Here is a 7,110-nt window from a genome sequence, read left to right as displayed (position 1 = left end):
TCCGGCCGGCTCAAAGTGGGCGGGGCTAAAGGCTTTCAGTCCATGTGTGTGGGTGTATTTCGTCCGGCCTGGCCCCATGAGGTGGCCGGATGGCCATCGGTCTGTGTTTGAAAATCCCTCCCGCACGGCCTCACGCCTCACCGTGTGTGTGGCTCATTTGGCGCGGCCTTGAGGCGAGAAATCAGAGCGTCACTGGCAGCCGCCGTGTAAACGTTTGCAACACATACTACGTAGGGTCTCTGCAATTGAAATGTCAGACATTTGGCTAGTTAAGGAGTTCTGGGTGGACTTTATAGAACTTTATAAGGGCCAGCCATGCTTATGGAATGTGAGGCATAAATCATATGCAAACAGAGACATGAAAAACACAGCATATGAGATGCTTATCAATAAAATGAAGGAGAAAATTAAAGATGCAGACTGCGATATGGTGAAAAAGAAACTGAATAATATGCGCAGTTTCTTCAGAAAAAAGATGAAAAAAATTGAAGCATCTAAAAGATCTGGGTGCCATAGATAGCAGGTCAGCTTCAGGAAGTGGCTCAGTGTTATCAACACGGTGGCACGGCACAGAGTGTTTATTTTTCATGAGGCTGCCACACCGTGTGTGTGCCTCATCCAGCCGACGATGCCCCGCCCACTTTTATCAGCAGGATGGGCCAGGCTGGATCATGTGTGCCCGCCATGAGGTTAGCTGTCAGTCTGTTACCCCAGTGTCTGTTGGAGGTCTGTCTTTGATGCATCAGTAGGTCGATGTGGTCTGGAGGTGAAATGCCAGAATTTTCTCTCACACCAAGCAAGGGGGGTGGGGCTATGCCCCCCCTCTTAAAGTACCCCAACCAAACTCTATGACCTAACAGCTAACTGAGGGACACTGAACACAAGTAACCTGCGTTCGAACCTGCTTCATGTGTTTGTATGTGATACCAAACCTGCTTCACGCGTTCGTATGTGCTACCAGTAAGTGAATACATAGTCATATATGACGGTTGCAAGATTCCTATGACGTAAATTACTTACCGTTTAGATGCTTCATTATGACCTTAATACTGTAACGGGGGGCTTCGCCTCCTTCGAACCCACCTTTGGTGTGGAGAGAGTGAAATTGCATGGTTTCCGTACGTTGTAAAAAAACCCGGAATGTATGAAATTTCTCTACATCTGACTAATTAAGGAATTTCCCTACATCTAGGGTATTTTTTCAACCCCCCATAACTAAAAAACTATGCATTTGCGACGCATTTCATGTTTACCACCGCATTCCCCGAAGTCTCAATGGCCCCCTAGCCAATTTTGGTTGCGAGGAGTGAGTATGGGCAAACACTAGAATAATACCAAAATTAATTTAGACAGAGAAGGGAAGTTGTGTAGCGCCATGACCCACCTGATGGGCAAGCCTCCCATAACTCACTCAGAGAGAGGGGGGGTGCTTCTTTGGTCACCTGGTTAAGGAGTGGTTTTCCCATCTCACTGGTTGTGGGTTAGGTCCCTAGCTGGCACCAGCAAAATCCTTACCTGGTTTGGATTAATTTCTTGTGTGTTTTGTGACGCGCTGTGGTTGTGCGGAGATGTAGTGGAGTGAAATTCAGGGAATACATGAAGAGTGAAGCTTGCTGGTGTGTGTAGTAGAGAAGGTGGAGGCAGTGAGGGAGGCTGCGAAGGGTGAGACTGCTGGGACTGGTGTGGAGAGGAAAGGAGGTGCTGGAGGCAGTGAGTGAAGCTGGTTGGTGTGTGGAGAGAAGGTGGAGGCAGTGAAGGGTGAGACTGATATGACTGGTGTGGAGAGGAAAGGAGGTGCTGGAGGCAGTGAGTGGTGTGTGGAGAGAAGGTGGAGGCAGTGGTGGAGTATGCCTTACCCACCACCACCTCTCCTTGTTCGTCATAGTATTCCCATTTTTAACCACTTCCCGCCTTAATTACCTGTTCCTGCCCACGCCTCTTTCAAGCTTATATTTACCTTACCCTCGTGGATGGTGCTCCCTCACACTCTGGACAAGGAGAAAATGATGAAAATAATGACGCGTCTCTCGCTCGGGCACCCCCGCCGAAGCGCAAGGCGGAGACTCTTGCACGGGACCCCATATCACACACTGTCCTCCCTATCCTCAGCTGTCCCCCTTATCCAAACCTGTCCCTCCTATTCAATCTTGTCCCACCAACTTATCCAACCTTGTCCCATATCACGCACTGTCCAGCCTATCCTCAGCTGCTCCCCCTATCCAAGCCTGTCCCTCCTATTCAATCTTGTCCCATCCCCTTATCCAACCTTGTCCTATCTATCACTATATAGTTGTCTCATATCACACTGTCCTGTCTATCCTCAGCTGTCCCCCCTTTCCAAACCTGTCCTTCCAATTCAATCCTAGCGCCCTCCCCTTATCCAACCTCGTCCTTATCCAATCTTGTCCTTCCTATCCAACCGTGTCCTACCTATCCTCAGCTGTCCCCATATCTAATCCTGTCCCACCCCCTATCCATACCTATCCCCACTATCCTCAGCTGTTCCCCCTCCCCTCCTCTCACCATCTAATATGTAATGGTCAGCTGCCTTGTAATTACCCTACTAATGACCCTTTGACCTGACTCCCCTGACCCCAAATTATATATGTATGATTAAAAGAAATAATGAAAATAAAATGTACTATTATGTTTATTATGATTATTTCTCTCTTCTCCGTGTTCCCTCTGGCTAATGATGATGATGATGGTGTTATTCTCTCTCTCTCTCTCTCTCTCTCCTAATCTTACCTTACGGTGCTATATTAAGGGAAATCTACCTTAAATTTACCTTAGGGAGCCTCGGGAAGGGTTAATTTACCTTAGAAATGCCTTTAATTAATAATATCATCCAAGGTACAGAGGAGGAAGAGGAGGAAGGTGGTCACTGTTCAGCAAATGGCTGTTTGACAGATCCTTCATATTTTCGTGTTCTTCGTCTGTTTTGGTGAGTTTTCTGTGGCTGTAAGGCTGTGAAGAAGGGTGTGAGGCTGTGTGGAAGGCTGTGGGGCTGAGAGAGAGAGGGAGAGGGAGGGATGCTGTGAGGGAGATATGAGACTCTGGAGAGATGAGATGCTGGAGGGAGGCTGTGATCATTAGGGGAAGGGGATTAGGCCTTTTTCCTTCACTTTCAAGTACTTGCGCCTTCATGTTATGGTTGAGGGACATGCATTTCCTCCCAGAACTATAATATGGAAGCGGAATATCGGATTTTGGAGGCGTGGAGTCAATTACTTACTTATGTTTACTTATGTGTAGTCTAGAGGCTCACAGCCGCGGTGGTCCGCCACTGCTGGCCATCCTGGCGTCCCTGTCCTGTAGAGCCACTTGATCGGGTAGTGCATGGGAGGTGCGGCACTGGGCTGTGTACCCTGGCACAGGAGGTTCATCTGGCACCGTCTTCAGGAACTTGTCCAGTCCAGCCTTGAAGCTCTCTACTGGGCAGCCAGATAAGCCCCTGACCTCTTTTGGCAGCGGGTTGAAGATCCAAGGACCCTCTTCAGCCAGGCTGGCTGCCAGCATGGTCTTGATCACACAATTAGCCCAAAAGCTCCAGACATTCCAGGAGCCCACACGCAGAGCCCTCCGAAGGGTAACCCTGAGCCTGGTTCTGCAGGCTTCCCCCAAAACAAAGAGAGTGGCTAGTCCAGCGGTTCCCTAACTTTTCAGGCCACGCACCTCTGCCCAGCCTGTGACCGAGTCCACACACCCCCACCAAGATTCCACAGTACTAAGATCCCGTCAATTTCCTGGAATTTCATCCAGTTCTTACGAATTTTGTGCTAGCAAAGTATGAGGCTCTGAGCGATGGCTGTCAAAACTGAACGAATATGTACCTGTGGGGTGGATCAATGTGCTCCTCAGAGTCTGGGCAAGATTCAAACAGACAACAGACAACTCCCTCCGCTGAAGCGTACAGCAAACATTACTTTTAAAACAATGGCAGTTAATGATGTGTTTGATATTTTAATGAGACATAAAATCCGACATTACATATTCTTTTTTCCTTATGCCCCCAGCAAAACCAGATCGGGGTCAAGGCTCACACCACGACCCCGACCTCTACTTTATATTTTGTTTTAGGCAGGTATAGATTTTTGTGGGGGGAGGGGGTTGAAGCCCCTCCCCCCAACCAGCCAAGTTCAGGGGCTGGACTAACTGCTCACCAAGGGACTGGGACGGGGCAGCTCGGGGCGGACTATCGGGAGTGGAGGAAAGGATAGGAAGGGAAGGGAAGGGAAGGGAATGGAATGAAGGAAGGAAGGAAGGAAGGAAAGGAAAGGAAGGGAAGGAGAGGATAGGAAAGGAAAGGAAGGGAAGGAAGGAAAGAAGGGCGAGAGAAAGGACGATAAAGGGAGAAACTGATAAAATTAAAGATATGAAGAAAAGAGGAGATAAGACAAAGAGAGAGAGAGAGGAAGGGAGAGAGAAAGAGATAACAAGGAGGGAGATAAAAGAAGGGAGAGGAGAGAAGGAAGATGAAAGAGGAATAAGGAGGGAGAGAGAGAGAGAGAGAGAAATAATAAATAATAAATAATAATAATAATAATAATGAAAAATATATTAATAACCATCTTTATCCACAGCTCTGAAGAAGGAAGGAAGGCCATCTCAGAAGACCCAAGACCCAGTCACCCCAGTCCAAGGAAAGGTCGCAAGAGGTCAAGAAGGTCACAGTACGAAGGAAAGGGAAGGGAAGGGATAGGGAAGGAAAGGGAAGGAAGGAAAGGAAGGGAAGGAAAGGAAAGGGATAGGAGAGGGAAGGAAAGAGAAGGGAAAGGAAGGAAAGGAAAGAGAAGGATAAGGAAAGGAAGGATAGAGAAGGGAAAGGAAGGGAAGGGAAGGAAGGAGAGAGAAGGGAAGGAAAGGAAGGGAAGGAAAGGAAAGGAAAGGAAGGGAAGGAAAGGAAAGGAAAGGAAAGAGAAGGGAAGGAATGGAAAGGAATCAACAGAGAAGTACATATATAGTTCATCTTACAGTCACATACAGTTAGATGCATACAGTTACACTCACATAAATTTACATACAGTTTAGACGGGGCTTCGTGGTGCAGTGGTTAGCACACTCAGCTCACAACCTTTAGAGCCTGGGTTCGATTCCCGGACGGAGTGGACAAAATTGGGCAGCTTTTCCAATACCCTACGTCCCTGTCCACCCAGCAGTGTACCAGGTATTAATCGGGGGTTGTGTCCCGTCTCCTGCGATCTGTTCCCTTCTCCTATAATTCCTTCCCCTTCTGTCTCTCTCCGGCATATGACCACAGATGTTGCGCAGACTTAACCAAACTTTCCAACTTTTTATGACCTTCTCCATTATATCCGAAATCCATAATAAATTGGTCTGTTATATCTAGGGTTTACTGTATATGTATATGGTTAAGCTGTTGTAGTTACCAGAAGCAGGTGGTTCAAAAACTATTCTCGGTGCGTCCCCGTGGATTTCTCACCCTTTGACCTTGTCCGTTATATCCGAAATCCATTATGATCGGGTCCGTTATATCCAGGGTTTACTGTATTATGTATATAGTTAACCCGGTAGCAGCGACGGGCCAAATTTGTGGCTTTACCGTGTAGCAGCGACAGGCCAAATTTGTGCCATGATATAACCCCAAAAAAATAGATGATACATAATCTGATCATAAATGCTTTGATATATATTATGAAATGGTTTGTGTGAGGGGTGAATTTTTTTCTCATTTTTCTCGCTTAGAGGGACCATTAAGAAACATGTGATCCCCGCTGCTACCGGGTTAAGCTGTTGTAGTTACCAGAAACGGGTGGTTCAAAAACTATTCTTGGTTGGTCCCTGTGGATTTCTGACCCTCTGACCTTGTCCGTTATATCCGAAATCCATTATAAGCAGGTCCGTTATATCCAGGGTTTACTGTATAGTTGAGGTCAATTCGCCTACAGTTCAGATAGTTAGTTTTATACAGTTTAGAGCTAGCTTTCTTTCTCTCTGTTAAGATAATATTGCCTGTGTTATAGTTCAGCTTACTCTCACTAGGTAGGCATATACATAGGCCTATACAGTTTGCTACATACTGATTAGAGAGCTTTCCCTCTCTCTGTTAAGATAATATTGCCTTTGTTATAGAGTATATATAACATACAGTCTCATATGGTTAGCTATGTACATAGTTGAGTTTATTTTGTTTGTATCTTCTTACCTTACCTCTCTCTCTCTGGTCATCTCTTTCTGTCATTCCATAGTTAGTAGGTTAGTTAAGACACTATCTTGCCTTACCTTACCTTGCCTTGCCTTGCCTTAATATCTCCTCTCTCTCTCTGGTCATCTCTTTCTGTCATCCCATAGTTAGTTAGTAGGTTAGTTGAGACACTATTACTATTTAATATTATTACCTTGCCTCTCTCTCTCCCCCTTATGATACCTTTCTCTCTTTCTTTTATTGGTAAATTTCTTCTGTTCTTTCTTTCATTATTTGTTTTCCTTCTCTCATCTGTTTCCTTCCCTTACCTCCTCTCTCTTTTGCTTCTCATTTCGTTCTCTCTCTCTCTCTCTCTCATATGAATATAGCACAAGCATCACAAATTAACTTTTTATTAATAGAAAAACACACATACATGCATATACATACACATAGTAACATTGATAGGGTTATGTGGGTGCTATGTTGGCTAGGGGGGAGGGAGGAGGGGGTCCTTCATGAGGCTGGGGGGGGGGGGGGGGGTATGTGTCTGTGGGGGGTTGTCAGCCTACTGTGGGGGGGTACATCTGTGGGGTCCTGTGAGCTGTGGTGAGGTGAGAGAGAGAGAGAGAGAGAGAGAGAGAGAGAGAGACCTCTCTCTCTATCTCACCTCTCGAGTCTCTCACTCACTCTATGATCTAATGTATATAGTTATGCATATGTTGTATAATATGCATATAGTTAATGTATGTTGTATGAACTAATAAAAATGAAAAATATTATTGTGCTGGAAGCTTCCCCCGGGGTCTATGGGCCTCTGGGAGGTGTGGAGAGCAAGGCCCCGCCCGCGGCCAGGCGGGAAGTGTTGCCAACTCGCACATATTTTTGCTACATGTTCTTGTATAATGGAATATGTACTGTAACGTTCTAGACTGTACTGTTTGGTATATATATATATATATATA

At 46.1% G+C, this 7,110-nt stretch overlaps 1 long non-coding RNA gene across 1 annotated transcript; it reads left to right on the top strand.

Annotated features, from left to right (window-relative positions):
• Positions 1–2,731: 2,731 nt before the first annotated feature.
• LOC126990416 (uncharacterized) lies at positions 2,732–6,875 on the top strand. Its single transcript, XR_007744361.1, has 2 exons — positions 2,732–2,944; positions 4,584–6,875. It is a non-coding gene; the product is annotated as an uncharacterized LOC126990416 (long non-coding RNA).
• The last annotated feature ends 235 nt before the right edge of the window (positions 6,876–7,110 follow it).

The sequence above is a fragment of the Eriocheir sinensis genome, unplaced genomic scaffold (assembly GCF_024679095.1).
Source record: "Eriocheir sinensis breed Jianghai 21 unplaced genomic scaffold, ASM2467909v1 Scaffold1622, whole genome shotgun sequence".
In the NCBI taxonomy this organism is placed as follows: domain Eukaryota; kingdom Metazoa; phylum Arthropoda; class Malacostraca; order Decapoda; family Varunidae; genus Eriocheir; species Eriocheir sinensis.
This window is presented reverse-complemented; position numbering and strand designations above follow the sequence as displayed.